General features: G+C 35.2%; 1 long non-coding RNA gene across 1 annotated transcript; it reads right to left on the bottom strand.

Annotated features, from left to right (window-relative positions):
- Positions 1-6,388: 6,388 nt before the first annotated feature.
- LOC145691634 (uncharacterized) lies at positions 6,389-12,583 on the bottom strand. The gene is made up of 3 exons (XR_014132448.1): positions 12,545-12,583; positions 9,947-10,085; positions 6,389-6,558 (listed from the first exon to the last, which is right to left on the bottom strand). It is a non-coding gene; the product is annotated as an uncharacterized LOC145691634 (long non-coding RNA).
- Positions 12,584-19,723: the final 7,140 nt, after the last annotated feature.

The raw sequence follows: 19,723 nt of genomic DNA, 5'->3' as shown, positions 1-19,723 counted from the left end.
TAGAAAATTATATTAGTGTGGTTTTGATATACGTGAAAAAATCCCACGTATGTTACCAATTTCGATAAAAATTACCTTTATCTCGTTTTAAGGTGGATCATCACCCGGAAATCAGTACATATTTTAGCTCATTCCCTTAACTACTGCGCAATGAAACGTTACATATTATAAATATTGTACTATAAGATAGAGTTATATTTTAACTACAACACAAGACACTGATTCATTTGTCTACGTCTTCTAATATCGAAAAAAGGTACCAAATAAAAGAAAATATTTGATACGTTTTACAATGAGCACACAAGATGGCACTTGCTGTTAGATTTTACTAGAAGTGCTCAGTTTTATGAAATGTTTGTTTGTATTGGTAAAGTATTTTAAGATAACGACCTTATTACGAAGTAGATATATTGTTTGACCGTTTTTCGTGTTAAGCTTCACATTTTATTTAAATATTAATTTACATTTAAGGAAATAGATTTTGAGAAGAAACTTACGCAGAACGCCATAATGCGTTGTCGCCAAATTTGTACGTTTACTCTGGTAATCACAATAAGAAAATTCTTGGATACTAGCGTCGCAGTTCGAGAAGCGGAACTTATCTGTGAATTGCGGTAAGGGTCGAACACTAATTTCTCCAGTAATTATCCAAGCAGAATTTCATAATTACTTTCTTTATTATCTGGTATCAGTAAACACTTGACACTATCTGGCAACACTGCATTACTTAGTATAGCATCGAGAACAGCTAGTGAAGCCCAGGAAATGGATTTTCCTACGGGTTCCCATCACTATTGCTGACCAGGATTGAGTTTTCCAAGAATAAGTGTCGTCACGACTTTAATCCCTCTATTGAAGCTGTGGAGGTGAAAATCTTAGACTTCCGATTTTAGCAACTAGTACAACATTATTTCTCTATTGCTACCGAAAGTGGTAGAAGTATACTAGCAATTTAAGTTTCGCTACTTAATTTGGATAGTATAGAAGTATATCGTAGAATCACAAGAAGCACACATAGGGGAGAGGGGGGTACATTTGAACATCTGTTTTCGAATATTCGTTTTTGCTTCCAAACACCCAGTAAATTTTCTTATAGAACTGTAGCAAAAGCTAAATATAATATACATTATATTTGCCATAAAATAGAGTACTTTGTTTGATCTTGTCATTCTGTGCAAGGGCGCAGGGGGTGTCGTTCAAATGTACCCCCTTGGGGGGTAGATTTAAACAAGCATGGGGTAGATTTGAACATACGTGGGGCAGTTTTGAATAAACCATTATTTTACTACAATAATCGTTATTTTTAGGATGAATTCGTTTACGAACAACAACTCTAATGTAACAAAGCAGCATTAACAGTTTAAGGCACAAGAATTAACCAATCGCGTATGGCAAGGAAATAATAATAATAGTAATAATTGTTGAAACATATATGCAGGCCCATATTTGTATATTGTGCGCCTCTGTGCTCTAAATAATTTGCCTCCCCTTCGGAAACACATCTGAATTGAGTTGAATTCATAGTTTTTGGGGTCACTGAGATGAATAGTGACAGTTATAATCCAATTTAACTTGAAGGTTATACTCAACTCCCAAGTGAGGCGAGCGAGAGTTTAAAAATAATCGAAAACGACAGACAAGAATTAGAAAGTCTACACACAATATCAGCAGTTGGCACTGAACATTTTCTGCATTGTCTGAGAACACAAACACGTTGCAGGTACTTATAAGTTTCAGAAAAGTATAGGTAGAACAATGTTCAAATGTGCCCCCTAATTTTTGTTCAAAGCTGCCCCAACCGGCATGATCAAGCAGAATTTGATAATACCCAGATAGTACAAACTATTGTGAAATACAAAGAGCAACATTAGATAAGTAAATTAATGTACTTGCTTCTGCAATGAATTGCAGATAATATCAAAACACAGGCTTCTGTCAAAAATCTTACAAAACTTCACAAAAATTCCAACTTTTCACCCCACAAATGTAACAAAGTACTGCTGTTCATCAACAGTTACACTAAAATTGCAGATAACAGTTGACCGTCATGCAACGTAGTTTTGCCAAACTAAAAATTTTGAAACCACCAGATATGCTATTATTTCTAGCCTGTTATCTTAAATGTTCAAAGGTACCCCCTGTTCAAATGTACTCCCCTCTCCCCTATTTTATTTGTTGTTAATAGTGTAGCAGCTACCAATCTTCAAAATTGTTGTATTGTCGTTAGCATGGTATGAGCTCATTTAGAAACATAGCACTTGATACCTTGATTGGTCTTAGGGTCTTTCTGTAGGTTTTGTTTAACATGTTAGCTAAATACTAGGACATATCGGGCCTTGCTTAATTATAAATTAAAAACTTCCTTTATTCGTGTCTTCACAATTACATGTCAGCTAAAACTCCTCGATTTAATGTTCCGAAATGAACCAAAAAGAAGTGAGTAGCGTGCACCAAAATGAACCGAACCGAAATGAACCAAAATTCTTAGACCGCCACACAGTTCCAAACTAGGCCTATGTTATGCAATATCGGAAACGTAAGTAGTTGAACCACCATATCTGGCTACAATAGATAAATAAGATTAGATATGATACCAGTTATTAGGACACTCAACTCTTCTGAGGATACCATTTAACGTTTTGACCCTACGGTAATCGGAATCGTGTAGGGTTTGTACAGTTTGCGACTTTTCAAGAAGAATAAGGCCGGAAATACAACTTATTCCTGTGACATTGAATTCATTTCAAACTCTTTTACGCTATTCAGTACCACTTCTTTTTATCGCGATCAGTACTGAAACCGAAAGTCCACTTCTGATTTTAATAGTGGGATAGAAATGAAAAACTAATTCTTAGGACTGTGAAGCCATATCAGAAAATAATTTCTCCCTATCATATTCTATAACGACAGGTCTATGAAAAATAATGTATTCCAGGAGCGGAAAACACCAATTTATAACGACCACTAAATGTGTAATCATACATAATACACCAGTTTATAATAAGCTCAACGCTTGTTTCGAATATTTCATATGTCGTTATACCCCAACATCTGTAAATTTATATAAACAAGGTTACTGATTTATCAAAATCCATATAAACACTTCATTTCGATATTATCTTTTATTGTAGTACATAAGTTAAATATTTACACACTTTAAAAATTGTACATGTAGCTAGTTTTCACAAGATGGGTCGTCTGATATATATGTTATTTATTTTTCATTGCTATAACAACTAAACTCATATTGTCAAAATCACTATCACGACAAAAAGTCATCCTGTAATAATAACAAAAAAGAAATTACTTTTATTTCTCTTTTCATATTCATGTTCTTCCTTTTGTTCTTTTCTGACCAGCTTGTGCATATTTTAAAAGTACATTTTGCCTATAAATACAAATAAAATGTTAATATTATAAGTATCGTTGTAATTTAAGTCTAGATGCATAATTTCTAATCTTCTTTACCAGTTATTGCGAAGAATGTATTTAGAACAAATATTTCATTTGTGAAGTAGAAAGTTCGGAAGTACCAAGAAACAAAGTACTTAATATGTTCGTTTTGCACGTAGAGGAAGATGGGGCAAGATGATACACTCGTTGTTTGTTATCATATGGTGAAAGTACTATTCATTGCAAGTGCCAGCTTTAATACCAATAGAAAGATTTGTATTTCTAGTAAAAACCAGCAAAGTGATATTGATGTTCCCCAAGTGGTTGCCGAGGAATATTAGTTTTTAATGACTAGGTTCAAATATCATCTTGCTCCACATACCGGGGCAAGATAATATTAATACTGGGGCAAGTTGATACAATATTAATGCTTTCCTTACATATAAATTATATATAATTTTGTAATCTAAAATTACAAATAAACCTGTATCAAACATTTTAAGTCTATATTAGTAATAAACACAAATGTTAGACTGTAAGATTCGACGATGTAGATAGAAAAAAAAAACAGGTTAATACGTCATTTGTAATTTGAAAATAGAAACCTTAAAGGATTAGTCTACTCATAGTCTATATTCAGATCATTGTTCTAATCTTATAACTTTAAAATAAAACTACTATTATCATATTCTTCGTTCGCAAATAATAATTTTAATGAAAATGGAAGTGGTTAATTCTGAAGTAATATAATGATAACAATAAAACTAAAACAAAAATTAAATGAGAAGTGAAACTTCACGTGTAGCGAATTCCTATCACTAATCATTTACAATTTACACACATCGCTCATCACTATAGATAAAAGAGCTAACAGCTTTATAATTTGTAGAGTTCTCATGAAACCACTGTTTGCAGTCACAACAATCAATATAATCAATGGACAGCGGATCGACATATTTTCTTAAACATATTGGGCAGTAATATTCACGTTTGGTTGCTGATGAGTTCTTGATACTTTTCCCAAAATGCGTTCCACCTTCCTATTCTTTGACGCGTTTTTTTTTTCTCTCTCTCTATCCTTTTTAGTAACCAGTAAATGAATCGCGTACAGGTTGACATGCCCTCAAGGAGTAGAGCATAGGTTTCCGAACTTTAGATACGCTCATCTGAATAATTTACCAAGTGTGACTTAACGTACTTCTTCCCTGTATCCTTCATATAAATAATAATGGGGCAAGATGATACATATACCATTTTGTCCCATGTCTTTCTGTATCAACTTGCCCCGAAGTACACTTCCAAATATTTTGAGTTATTTTCCAACACTGTTTGTAGATATGGTGCTATAAAGCCTATGTCTCTTTGTTCCCTATACTTATCGGTTCTCGTCGTAATGCTTAGAATTTTCGAATACACAGACTACATTTATAAAATACTTAAGAACTCACCAACTAGAATTTAGTCACACTATTATTGTACTTTTACATTAGATAAACACTCTCTTTTTAAAGCAAATTCATCGGCATTCGTGCAGTATCTCCGCTTTAATATATTCTTCTTACTCAACGTCTGCGATTGCTTATTGCTGACAAATACTGTCACTAGAGGGAAAATACCACCTTGCCCCTTGTACCATCTTGCCCCACATTCGTATACATCTCTTCCCGCGCAAAACGCTCGCGGAGCTGGCTGTACCAACACTAAAACGCTCTCTCCAAAAATCGTCTACTACAATGCTCTTACACGCTGCCAATCACCTTTGAGTTTCTTTGTTCGTTGGATTATTTCAGAGAATGGGAGAACCAGGTAAAATCAAACGTTGCTTTAAATGCTAAAACACAGCAACTGAAACGTAAAATATTCATTCATAACGCGCATTCTGTGAGTCAATGTTTGGCCAAAAGAATGGTCGCGTTCCTTGAACATCCCCATATTCCTCTCATTGGACCTCATCGTACCTTTCTTGTGCTCAAATCTACCTCAGCGGGACGTGTCTTGAGGATGTTTCATCGACTCCAGCGATTGTGACTGCAGTGGTAAATAACAGTCCATGCTACCCGCAAAATCATAAGGAGTACGATTTTTCTCAGCTAAATACGAAGGAAACCAAACCAACAATAAAGGAAATATAATCCATAAGAACCACACTTCCTCCTGAAAACGACCAAAATTGAATAGTCTATATCTTTCTGGTAAAACAAATAAAAGGTAATATAATTCAAGCCAATTTAATTTCATGAGAAATAGCTTGCACAACCCCCGTATTCTCCCTAATAAAGAATAAGGAAAATTTGATTATCAACCCACAACTACTACAATACACACTTGTATTCTTGTGTGCAGTACACACACACATACAAACACACACACACACACACACACACACACAAGTAGTAAACCCAAACGGAAAGTTAATATAATAGTTATATATGGAGTTCTTAATCACAATAATAAAAATAAAATTAAACTAAAATAGTGAGCCAAATAATAAGGGTAATAAAAAACTTGCCCCAGCGGGCTCATACCAAATATAAGAAGATTTCATGTTTCTCTTTCTAATATTCACAAATAATAAAACCCTATTATTTTCAATCACACTAGAGTGTTCCACCTCTTTTACGACCTGTTCCGCGCATTTGTGTGTGGTGTGGAAAAAAACTGTATGAAGAATACTAACTTGACATCGTTGAATGTTTTATTTCGAGGTATTCCCGAGAACTTACGGAACACACTATGTATGTCTTACCTTGTAAACCAGAGTCATGCTCTACGAAAATATCTAAAAATATAGTTTATGCAAATGTTTAGTTACGTACTTCACTTGATGAAGTACCCTGCACACAACTTTCAGGTAAATATTCTATTGTGACTAACTCTCTGTAACCATTGATGTATCGGTAGTCATTCGAAGAAAGCACTGACATAAAAAAGTGATATCAGATGTTAACAACTAGGAATATTTAATATAGTTGCGAAAAAAAATGAAAATAAAAAGTACTTTTATATTGCTTTATTTACTACGTGTGCATTTTACAGTGTTGTTTGTATGGTTGAGTTGAAAGATAGACTACTTCAATTAAAAGAAAGCTATAATTTAAATTTATGTTTCAGCATCTAGTTGCATGTTCATCCTTCTGATGTCTTATCCCCAGAACCATGGGAATCCTGAAAGTAAAATAGATTTTTGGATTAATTTAAGTTGAATCAAAATATAATATGAATGCTCATAATCCTATAAATAATGTAAGAAAAAAATCCGGATAATAGCTAAAATATCATGCAAATTGTAAAAATCCATATTATTGTTGCGGGTTGCATACACGCATAGGCGAAATATATCTGTATATTTTATTAGACAAGCCTAAGGCTTGAGAGGAACAACCAGTGTTAATATTCTCAAAAAATTATCTTTGGATTGCGCTCATAATATTTAAACATTACTGGCAATGTTACAAGCAATGTCGTATGTAGGAGGCTATCGGCCTCAACCTCCCAAAAATAAATTTATTAATTCTTAGCATTCCATGTACAGCAATTAAAACAATAATCCTTCTCTAAGAATTTCATTGGCTTTGTATTTTCTTATGGTCTTTATTTGGAAATAATACGGTATTTGTCAAATTCTATTTCATGTAAGAACTGCGTTCTTTTCTTTCTTTTTTTTCATTTCGACGGTTGTTACTTGTGATTCAAATTGGCAGTCGTCAGTAACACCAAAACTAACAGGAGTTAATAAGCGAAACTGGTGTTCCACACTAAATTGCACATATATAACATAACGGAACTTGATTTGTTATAGCAAAGGAATATTTATAATATTTAGTTATAAAGAAAGACAAATGTTTGAATTAAAGAAAATCAAAAGGGGGAATAAGTAGCCCGGGAAATTAAGTAGGCCAAGAGGATGCTTTCTTTTCTTCAATGAATAGAATAAAAGCTTCACTGCTAAATTTTTGTGTGTATTATATCACATAAGATTCACCAGTCTTCGATTCTTGCCATTAAAACTGCAATTAGTATATTTCAGCTTCAACTTGTCTCAACATTTTCTTTCAGGTAGAAATGTACACAGATAAAATTGAATATTTCCATTTCATTCTAAAATGAAATCAATTATGTTGAAATGAGATTACAAATATTCAACGTGTGTTTGGAGGAGCATCATTTCCAATTTGCCTGGGAGGGGAAGGGGGAGTAAGATCCTCCATCGACATAGGAGTTTCACGTGTTTTGCTAGTACATTAATAGACATCTCAAATTCAGGTGGGAAATTGCTCCCCTGGAAGGGGGGTGTTGTGCATAACCTCCTGGAACAAAATCCTAAGTACGTTACTCGTTACCAGATTTAAGTTTTCCTATGAATCCACCAACAGTCAGTTTTCATTGAATTATCTGCATGTACATTCTTCATACATAAGTGTCGTTGCGGATATTATTAACCTATTATCATACAACATCTAAGATACATAAATAATATATCAGTAACAAACATCATAGCAACATTGACATCTTTCCCGTGCTATCCCAACGGTAAGCACATTGAGCACATTATGGTAAGTAGGTACATTTGTATATTTACTACATATGTAAGGTGTTTGAAATATTTATTGATGAAATGAAAGACATATCTTCGTGGATATCTGATGATGGCTTGCTGTGTCTGTTGAGGTACACAGAGGTATAGAGCAAGAGAATGGCGAATACGAAAAACAGCCATTGATCAACTTTAAATTGTTTCATGGTTATTGTGTTGCTGCTAAAATGTATACAGATGGTGTTGATTTGACTTTTCATTAGATATTTCATTACTAGTATATTAAAACATGTATTACAGGCAAGTAGGGACGTACACAGGAGATGGGCCCTAGGGTACGACTACTCCCGGAAATCCAGAACTTTCTATAAATTTTGTCTAACTTTAGGGATGATTTTACAAATTTTAATGCAATTTATCTTCATATTGCGTTTGGACACCGCAAAACTTTGGACTTCTCGCTTAATAAATTCCTGCGTACGGGGTTCCAGATAATTAGTACCATACAAACATGTTATAATTTGGTAGATAATTTCGGGAAGGAAAATAATTTTAAAAATATGGAACTAGTGAAGACATTCACAATATGTTAAAGAATATCCAATTCCCTGTGAATTTGTAGAAACGATGCAAGAACTATATTCGTCAAGAATCCGGCATCGATATTTGAAAAAGACTGCGCGCTTGATCTGTTGATGTGGAGAGAATAACTCCCGAGGGCCATTGCACCGGTAAAACATTCAATTTTATCACTCAGAGTTAAAGGAATTGAGCATCATACACCTTCTGAAAGCTGTAGTAATAATTAGCACATTAGGAAGTCTTCATTCTCTTAGCTTGCAGATATAAAATTTAAATTTCTACCGATGTGACTTTCCTTCTAGACCTGCCACCTTGGAGAAGTAATACTTAAAAAACTTAACACAACGACATACTATTTTATATGATAAAAACATATAAAAACACAAACACGTAATAGTTTCAACACACTAACTGTGTCTTCATCAGTCTTACACTACTTCTCAATGTGTTGGACAGTTAGTGTGTTGAAAGTGTTACATGTTTATCTTTCTATATATTTTATCGGATAGCCGTGGTTAGTGTGTTGTTGCGTTTAGTTTCATAATGTGGGAACAAAGTCTGAAACAATAATTAAGAAACTTATCAGGTAGCATGTGACATGTGATGTATAGCTAAAGGTAGAAACACCATTAACACAACTGCTACATGCTCTATTGCCGCCAGTACCTCTAAGTTGACATTAAGTGAATTGTACGAAAGTTGAAGGTTTACCTAATTCCTGTTGATTTGTTCACTTATGCAAATCGCTAGGCAATCAAAAATAACCTATTTTATAAGAGTGTATATGCACCTTACTTTATTTTAAGCTGCTTTCAATTTCCTAGAATGTATGTTTCGGGGCATGGTCTCAATAGTAATCATTTCAGAAATTAAGAAGTTGAATAAAAGCCAAATATTCAAGCAAAAGTATAACATTATTTCAAGAGTATTTTATAATATCACACACCTGGTGGAACACTGTTACAAGTTAAAAATACATATTTGTGGATACACTACTTCTAAAGTTTCTTATTATATGAAAATCCCTCCCTGGAATACTGGTATTTCTGCAATCTAAGGGATTCATTTGTTTAGTTTCGATTCTGCGAAAGTACCACCAAGTAGAGCTCTTTCTCTCTCTGTATTCTCCTTTGAGCGATAACTGCAAATTGCCAGTTTTTGAGTTGCAACACTCTACCACCGGGTGTGCGATAGATTAATACGTTATATTTTGCAACACAGATTGCGTATAGTTAATTGTACTTAATTGTTACTGACAAGCTCATTCGTGACTAAGCGGTTAGCATAAGCGTCGTTGGTGTGTGAGATCCGGGTTCGATTCTCATCGGAAGCTCATTTGGTTCGGATTCCACGTTAATCAGTAGGTCAACGTCTCATATAGCCTCGCTGCTGAACGGGACGTTAAACTCAAAATCAACTCAATTAATTGTTACTCACCCCACATGAAGTTAGCGGTCTGCATGTTCTCTCCTCTTTGTTGTTGTTGTTGCAAAGGAACTCCTTGAGCATAGGGCACTCGTATAGGCATCGGGACAGCCAAAGCAACACAAACAACCAATGCAAGAAGAATGAAAACCTAAAAGAAGAAACGTAAACAATATAGTTTGTAAAATATAATGTTTGATAATAAAATATGTAATTATTTTAATGATATATGTGCTATGGTCCCACTAATTGTAAATCATTCAGGTTGATGTCCCACAGTTATGCCGGCCAGGCTAAAGTCGACGGCGATGATGTGAAATGAATGAAATGGTGGAATGAAGTAAGTGGAAGGAGACGGGAAAATCTCCGAGAAAACCCACGCACATGGCATTTCTCCATCAGAAGGCCCACTTGGCGCGAGCTGGGATCGAACCAGGGATCCTATGCACCAAAGGTGAACGCTCTACCACTCAGTCACCGCGGCAACTTCCCACTAATTGTATTCGTTTGTTAAAATTTAACATCTCACTTGAGCACTAAGACTGTATGTGATGCAGTGCCGTGCCGCGGAAAATCTGCGCCCCTGGCGAGGGCATACGACGGCGCCCCCGCACATATGAGTGATGTCGAAAGACCAGTCGTGAAGCGTCACCACAATTCGCACGAAGAATAAGAACATTTTCAAAAATAGACTCTGCTTTTCCTTGATTTTGAGCATTTTTTTAATTACATGTTTTCCTTTCGTTTTGTATATGTACACATGCATTTTCCTAACATGAGTAACATTATAGGACCACTTCCTAAAGCAGAGAGAGGATTTAAGTATGTACTAGTAATATTCAAGTATTTTTCTGTCTCTCTTTTTCCTTCCTCTTTCTTTTCTTTTTTTCTTCCGAATTTTGCACCCGCTTACTTTGGCGCCCGGGACCGTCGCCCTTCCCGCGGCATGGCACGAGATGTACGTTTTAACATATAATACGAGCTCCACATAGTCAACCAAGAATCGAGCAAAATAATAATAATAATAATAATAATAATTTCGATACGAATGAGCTATTGATCTCGTCTGGGATACAATTACCAGGAAGAATAAGTATTAATAATCTACATTGAGACCCAGGTTCGATTCCCGGTGGGAGCTGATATGGTTCGGATTCCACGTTAATTAGTGGGTCCCGTCTCAGCCTCACTCCTGAAACGAACGTTTAACTCCAAAATCATCTCAACTCAACTCTACTTTTCTTTTGTTATTTACAGTGGAATTAGAATTTAACGAATTCCTTGAGTTTTTATCTTTTCTTTCATGTCAAATGGGGTTTTCACTAAATAGATAATAGTTTGATATGAAGGAAATGCGTATCATAGAAAGGAGTTTCCTTGAGATATACCATGAGATTTTAATATACTTTGTATTTTTTTCAAAACATTATATCTCAATAACTTTCAATTTAAGAAATTTTCATTTAAAGAGATTCAAGATTACTGTACTTAGGTATTTAAACACAAATGAGAAAAATTTTGCTTGCGGCAAGGTGTTGAATGACAAATCCCTGGATCGAACCTGCTATTTATAAAAGTGCGGAAAGTTTTCTTTCTCAAGACTGAAAAATACCGTACTGGCACCCAAAGCAAAAATTATAAAATAGAAATCAATTTTTTAATTGTGAGAACGTAAAGTCGGGATTATAATGTTCTTCAAATTAGACAATTTATTTCTGCTGCCGTAGAGAGTCAATTATTTGCCGCCATCTGCTGGAAATTACGAGAATATTTTTAAAGTGTCAGTGCCACTGGTAATTACCCGTTTATGGAGCACAGTGCAATCTACTGAAAAAAATAATATATATTTCAACTGCCAGCTTCGTTAGTTTTTAGCATTAGTTTGTGGCAGTTATTTCAATTACTAGCATAATACACGATAATCCTTCAGTTCACATGACTACTTTTGCGAAGGCTGTAGTTACAATTATAGACCTATAAGTTGTAGAATGGGTGTTGAATCTCCTTGAAGTCACAGTCTTTCACTACAGCCTTGGTAATAAGAACCATGTGAACTGAAGCACTGGCATGCAGTATGTAATTTCAAAACACAGCGGCTCATTCAAATGGCTCCTTCCAATAAACTTAGCTAGATACAATATCCCACTACTTTCTTGGCCGGCATATTCACCTGCTTTCTTAACAATTCAGACATTTAGTTTATAATTGCGTAATGTCCCATACAACATAGATTTCCAGGTTAGTTAATAAATTTCGCAACGTTTCTTGGTTTGTCATACTCAAAAAACACATCCAAGTTAAAATGTTTAATATGTCCCGTTTTTCAGAAGGTCAGGTTGCCCATTGTGCACTAATCTGAACTCTTAACTTGGATTTTGGGACGATTTCATACATCGTACAGACTATATACGGGGCGATTTTATACATTGCTACTATTATAATGTAACCTTTATGTATGCCACACTTTGGACTACATTTTTCTCCTTTTTTTTTTTTTTTGTATTACATTTTAGTGCCCGAAAAGTGTATTTTAAATATACATATGTCCTATATTATTTTTCAGTGAAAGTTATAAATCTTTAAAATAATCCTGTAAAGAAGCTGACTTACCTTAGCAAACATCGTGAATTGTTTTTGGAAAAGCTTCCTTCTCGGTCTTTTATATAACTGTGTAACGAGGATGTCTTATTTATACTTTAATTTAACCTTGCAAAGGTAACACTTCATACGTTAGTAATGATTCATGCATAGATTTGTAATGCTACTCCTTTCTTTACGCTTTAACGGTTAGTTAGTTTCATTTATGAAGTATTGCTGAGTGGTTGATTCCATGGCCACAAATCAATATAGATTAATTATAATTGATCTTGATGAAAGTGATGAATATAATTGATCAATTATAAAAGCTATTTATATTTATGAGTAGCAGTGTACCGTTAATTAAGTACCGTTAAGTAGTTGGATATATCACGTGAAAGACATATCTCCATGTTAACAGCTTTCTGAGAAACCAAAACAAGATTCTGTACATCTAATTATAATTATACCGAGTTGAGAGTGCTGATTTTCGATCTCCTTTGTGGGAGACCTTTAATATACTTAGACTAAAAATATCACCGCGTGGATTCTAGTAACCCACGTTCAGCACAACTTTAAAAAAAAATGCTCCGGGAAGGCAATCTCTACCTCCTTTCCTGACCATCCTCTGAAATAATTAATGATGGTTGACGTCCAAGTAGAGGATACTGTTTCTCCCCGAAAATAAGACTTGGTCTTGTATTCATTTTTTTCAAAAGACGGGCTACGGTTTATTTTCAGTACCATTTTGCCTTTCTACTCAGAGCATGACTGTAACTAACCTGTCTGATTATTGAGAGAAACACGCAAAATAATTTTTGTTTAGCGATTTAACTGAAGCCTTATTCTTGGAGTAGTGCAGTCTCAAGAATTGTGCTAAAAGTTTTTTTTTTTTATACTATTTAGGCCTTATTTTTTGGGATACACGGTACGATTTGAAACAGATGTCATAATTCTCCATTTTATTTGAGAACTGTCCCATGCTCACTTAATAAAAACTTCTATTTCATTAAATTATGTCCAGCGGTTACAGGTAGTAGGGATGTTAAGGGGAGTGTTTCGTCGTGGTTCGGTTCTCTCCAAATTTCCGACCTTTCAGTAAATTTATTCTAATTTTAACTGTGATTTTACAAATTTTAATACAATTTATCTTAATATTCAATTTGGGCACCTCAAAAACTTTGGACTTCTTCCCCCAAACAAATCATATGATTTGTCCAATAGGTAGAAAAATGCACTAACCAAGTTGAGAATTTCAGGAATTAAGTTGAGCAGTCACTGCCAAGAGGAATTGGGAGTTATGAACACGTTATGAGTAAACTGGCGAATTTAAAGACCTAATAACCTGAGTCGCATTTTGGTAATTGGGCTTTTGTAAGTATTATGAAATCTTCTGTGTGCGTTTCTCGGAATTTTACTTTGTGCAGTGTTTATTAACGCCTTAAAAATATATCCCGAATCATCTTGTTTTTCTAAAATAATAATAATAATAATAATAATAATAATAATAATAATAATAATAATAATAATAATAATAATAATAATAATAATAATAATAATAATAACAATAATAATAAAATGAAATTAGTTTTCTACCCAGTTATCTTGTTGCATCTGTAACTTTCTTATTTCTTTGTACTTATTACGAAAGGAGTCGAAAATACGCGGGATAAAGATCATGATACCAAGTAGGAAATTTGAAATGTTATTTTATTATGTATTGCATACCACATTATGTATATCAATTAGCAACAAATATCGTCCCTGCACTAATGTCTCACCTGTACCCATAAGTCTCTATACCTTCTTGAGTTGAGTTGATTGTTAGTTAGTTATCCCTTTTAGCAGCGAGGCTATATGAGACGGGACCTACTGATTAACGTGGAATACGAACATGAACTCCCGCCGGGAATCGAACCCCGGTCTCCCACACCAAAGACGCGTACGCTAACCGCTTATCCATAAATGAGCTCTACCTTCTTACAGCCACGAGATAACTCAGGATAAAAATCTTCAACTTTCTTTTTTCTACGCATCTGAAAAAAATTATAAAAAGATATTTTAATTATGTACTCCTGTATATTCATATATATGGGTATTTTTTGCCAGAGAATCTCCTGATAGTTAAGTCTTTAAGGGGTTAAAATGTGTAGATTGCCATTTTACAACCGTAAAGAGCTGGTAAGAATAACAGTTTACCACACATGTAAATTACTTTGTTAGTGCACCAAAATCAATTAAAATGATATGTTACACTTACTAGGATCAAGATACAGGAAAACGTCTTTACTTTCAGAGAATAATTTAGCATTACTTTAGAATTCTTATTTTCGTTAGTTACTTTAGAATAAAATTAAATAATATGCTGATAAATAGTTGTTTGTAAGGCGAGGAGTAGTGTTCTTGCTTAATGATTCACGAATACTTTCAGTGCGTTCCATCTAATGCATTCTATTTTATCTCATACCTCATTTCCATTAATAAGAACTTAATATAAATTAATTCCACAGTGGCCATGTTTGCCTTGTCATGTTAGTCTTTCTTGTTTCACATCATATGTTTCTCTATTGTATAATTTTACTGGTTACTTTGTGCGACATTTCATTTAGGATTTAGAATTCTGGGCTTTCGGCATCTATGGCCATTTAGCCTGTCGCTTATGAGGGATGGTGTCCCTTGGCGAGCACACTATCCGAGGAAAGGGAAGGAAGAAAGGATTGGGGAAGGATACGACCTGAAAGCAATATATTAGGTACCACCCAGGCATTTGCTTGGTATGAATAAGAATAATCCAGGAAAATCTCATTCAGGATGGCTGGGCGAAAAAAAAATGCTTTTTACACCTTTTCAAACGAATGCCCTCACTGGGAATCCAGCCGGGGACCACTCGCACTGAAAGCGAGAGCAAACGACTACGCTACACGGGGTCACATAAATATATGTGTTACTCATATCCAAGCAAATACACAGGATATATTTCTAAATAATCGAAATTCAATGTGAGGATAAATTATATTAATTTAAAAAAAAAATCAGCCATAAAATTATAATGCGGGGCAAGGAGATCCGAACCTCCAGGACCCATTTCTTTCGTACGTCCCTGATCATATCTACTTACTACACTCCTTGACTCTAATAATTATATGAATAGAGAATAGATAGAAAACCACTTTAACCAAGCACCAACCTAAAATTTATCAGCCTCATCTCAACACTTTCATAAAATATTGCGTAACCCGTGGTTTGATTAACCCATCTGGAGGCAAGCGGCTAGAAAAAATATGTGGCCCCTTATGATTTCAACTAATGTATTTCTGTGAAAGTTTAGCAGGAAAGTTAAGGGGATATATTTTATATTTTTGCTCATATTTTATTTTATGATGATGATTGTACCTTCATTATTCTTTTTAGATAGCCAGTTGAGATTTTGATGAAAGTGGAGGCCCGGGGCTACAATCTTCGTAAGTCCCTCCCTTAATACGGCCCTGGCGTAACCCTCTGAAAGTTAGCTAGTCTCTCTGCTAGTCGAGTACAACATGGACTTTTTTTTTTTTTAGAAACTACTTTTGGTCCTTGTACACTGAGAGAAATGCATACTCCAGTCGGCATGTAAATGCTGTTTTTACCAGTTTACGCGCGTCACCTCATTAAGTAATGTTGTTTCATCCGTAGTACTGTCTACACCACCGTCCAGCGAAAATTTTGTATTGTGGGACCACCATTACAAATCTAGAATTAACGCCATACCCATTCCGACGGTGGGAACTTACGTATATAATGTTGTGACCACCTTCCTACGGCTGTTCCCTCCTGATTCTTTCTAAATCTGTGACTCCCTACATTACGAGAGTAATATGACGTCATATCATTCTGTGAGAAGGAGAGAGAGGAAAGATGTTTTTAACACGAAATCAATCATGTGAATAAAATTATCCAATCACAGCCAGTCTAGTTCTTCTGCGACGAAAAGGTGTGGGAAAGATGGCAGTGATGCCAATTTAGGGGAAGAGTTGCTAAATCTAGGGGATTCGACTTCCAGGATAGCGACAAAAAATATCTTTTTCGATTAGCGGCTTTTTTGGTGATTTTTGAATGAGAATTTGGCGACTTACGTACAAATCTAGCGACTTTTGTGCTACCAACAACTTGTTCCTCTATAATGAAGTGCTATTAGTCGAATCAGTTTAGATACATGTTTATTTTCCTTTTGTTTATTTGAATTAGCGTAAGCATTGATGAGCTAGGAAAGTATATATCTCCATATTTCCGTTATGATTGCTGTTACCTCTTGCCCTCTAACGGAGACCAACTCCAATTTATAATGTCCTTTAGGTTGCAGAGCTTCCGTTTAAAGGCATAAATAATACGTTAGCAATAGTAAGTTGATAATTTGTAGAAACGTAAGTAAAAGTAAAGAGGATATAAGATTCAATCCTTTGTTCGTTTTTCTATATACATTTTTGATTTTGCTGAACTGAAATTAATCATAAATTATATATATATTGTTCTAAAAATGAAATTATTCTTAGTTACATATGATTCTTTCAATCTGAATTGACCACAAATTTAACACACACCCACACACACCTATATCCTTAGAGACTGTTTGTGTCAACTTGTTGGCAACACTGAAAGAGAAAAACAACTGGCAGAGTGTTACTAAGCTCTAGTTGTGACCGTTGCTAAGGAAGCTAGGTAAAGAAACATACGGTGAAGGTAATGGATGAAGAAGTACGTATACTACTCCAGCAATGGAACTTCACAGCCTTGATTCCAAACTTTGAAGGTACCGTAATTTAAATATTAATTTGATATTGTGTATTTACTGCTTTCGAAAAGAAGTTCGCCACGCTTATACGTTATTCAAAAGTGCGGCGGGATGCGGAATATTGTTAACAAAGTATAAAAGTGGCGTCGAAAGCGTTTAGATATTGAAGGGCACATGCTACATTCTATATGTGCAAGTAACTTTTAGCTGCGTACTGAGATTTATTTTAGTTTATGTTGATTGAGCAAATTTAGTGAGTGAGTTATCTAATGCAGAGCTATTGTCAATTAATTATACGAATATGAATTTTATGCATTTCAATCAGGGAAGGTTCCAGAACACAGGTCGCCCTAGATATAGATTACTAGCTAGGTTGATTCCTTCTTGTACCAAAGTTTAATACTTAATTCACATAGTATTGCCGAACGAGCGTTAGCGAGTGAAGGCGGGTTAGAACCCCGCAGGGCACGTTGTTTCTGTCCTTATTACAGCTAAATGAGAAGGGAGGACCTGTGTTCTAGAACCTTTCCTTTCAATCAAGAGAGTAGTTAATTTTGTTTACACCTTGAAACCGTACGCCTACTGCTTAGTATTTCGGTACAGCTACACCTATGCCAGGAAACAATTTCTGAGCCACTACAAGTAGGTTTCGTGATTAAATAATTCCATGTAATAGGGAAATATAATCATTTCCAAGACACATCAGTTTGCACCATATTATCAATCTGTACGGAATTACCGGTAGTTGGGCATGCTGCAAGGCAAGAACAGTCCAGAATGTAGGGAATCGTTTCAAGTAAGAAAAAAGATAAATGCAATCTTAATTTGATGGACTATTCTTGATCTGCACCAGGATTTCAAATGAAGGTGTAAATACAGAATAGGGCATTTGTGCCGTATCGTCGGACCACTTTGAAAACGAAAAAAAAACACCAAAATGTACTGCATTCGCCTGTATTTTGTTGGGTTACATAAAGTTACGTCACTTTACGTTAGTGACATGATAACTACCACAGCGCAAAAACAGAAACCAACCTGTGCTAGGTGGCCACTAAAAAAACACAAATGCTATCTAGCCGAGTCAGGGTAGGTGCGCAGGAGGGGGCCGAGCGGAGCGAGGGTGTGCGTCCGAAGAGAGCAGGCGCCTCATCGACGGTGGATATGCGCATTAGCGAGGATGGTTACAATATCTGGGTTTTGGCGATCGTAAAAATTACAAGAGCACTTGTCATCGTTTCACACTTGCACACTTCACTTGTTAACATACAATATAGCTTCTGTACACTGTGCAGAAACACATTCCCGTTCAGTGAGAAGTCACTTACGTACCATCAAAGTCAGGCCTGTAAATGTTTCCAATTTCAAGAAGAAAATCGTGTACAACAGTTTCCTAGTGTTTCCTTTCCTTAAATAAATACTTCTCTAAATAGCCCTTGAAATGCTCTTCCTTCTTCCCCAACGCCATGTCTTTCGCGCTACTATATCATAAGAAATGTACCTCTCCGCGAAATAGTCCTTCCGCCTCCACATACAGTACCGCTTACAGCATCAAAAACAACGAACAAAGACAACGTTCTTCACTCTTACTATTTCACTTACCTTACTTTCACTCATTCCTCCTCACAAACTTAAATAAATTCTCCAGTTGACCCGGTAAATTTCCTAAAATTGGCCGGCAATACGGCACCCCCTGAATAGTCTCAAATAAAAATACCACACTAAGAAACTTTTGATGTGCGTTGCCCTATCCGTCTCACTTGCGTTATTACTTTTGTAAGGACCTCCAAAATTGGGAAAAACACGATAAATGTATAATTAATATTAATGCAAATACTCAGGGCTGCGGTGACACTTCTAATGGGTCCCAGGTTCGATTTCAGTTTCTTTCTAGTGTTTTTTTTCAGTAGACAAACACCGTGAAATGCGATTCCTCGTGATTGTCCCATTTTACTTAGTTAAAAACTATTTTATTTACTCAACTATATACTTTTGATGTATGATTAATGAAAGTTTGTCATTTCTCCCGGAAAATCCGGGACCGTCACGGAATCGAGATCTGCGTTTCTCGGGACGCTTAAATGACCCGGCTATCTGCGAAGAAGAAAGGAAGGAAATATTATAATTTGCTTTTTTCACAGGATTAGATATATAATTATTCTCTTCAACTTCTGAGTATGGCAGTTCAAAAATTGAAAAATTGAAAAAAAAAGACTTGAATACATAAATCATGGATTTAATTAAGTTTAAAACCAATAAAGGAAAGTTCTTGAAGGTAGCAAACGCCGCCAGAACATATTGCCAATAAATTAACCTTTCTAAAAAAAAGGTCAAAGGAAACATCATATCTTGAAGAGCTAAAACAGGCTCTGAAAGCCTCGAAACGTAATAGATCCTGAGAAAAAGAAATTGCATACCAGGGGAGAAAGGATAAACCATCTGCTTTC

The sequence above is a fragment of the Thermobia domestica genome, chromosome 8 (assembly GCF_964235325.1).
Source record: "Thermobia domestica chromosome 8, izTheDome1.hap1.1, whole genome shotgun sequence".
NCBI lineage: Eukaryota > Metazoa > Arthropoda > Insecta > Zygentoma > Lepismatidae > Thermobia > Thermobia domestica.
Note: the sequence above shows the minus strand (reverse complement) of the source record. Positions and strands in the feature narration are given on the sequence as shown.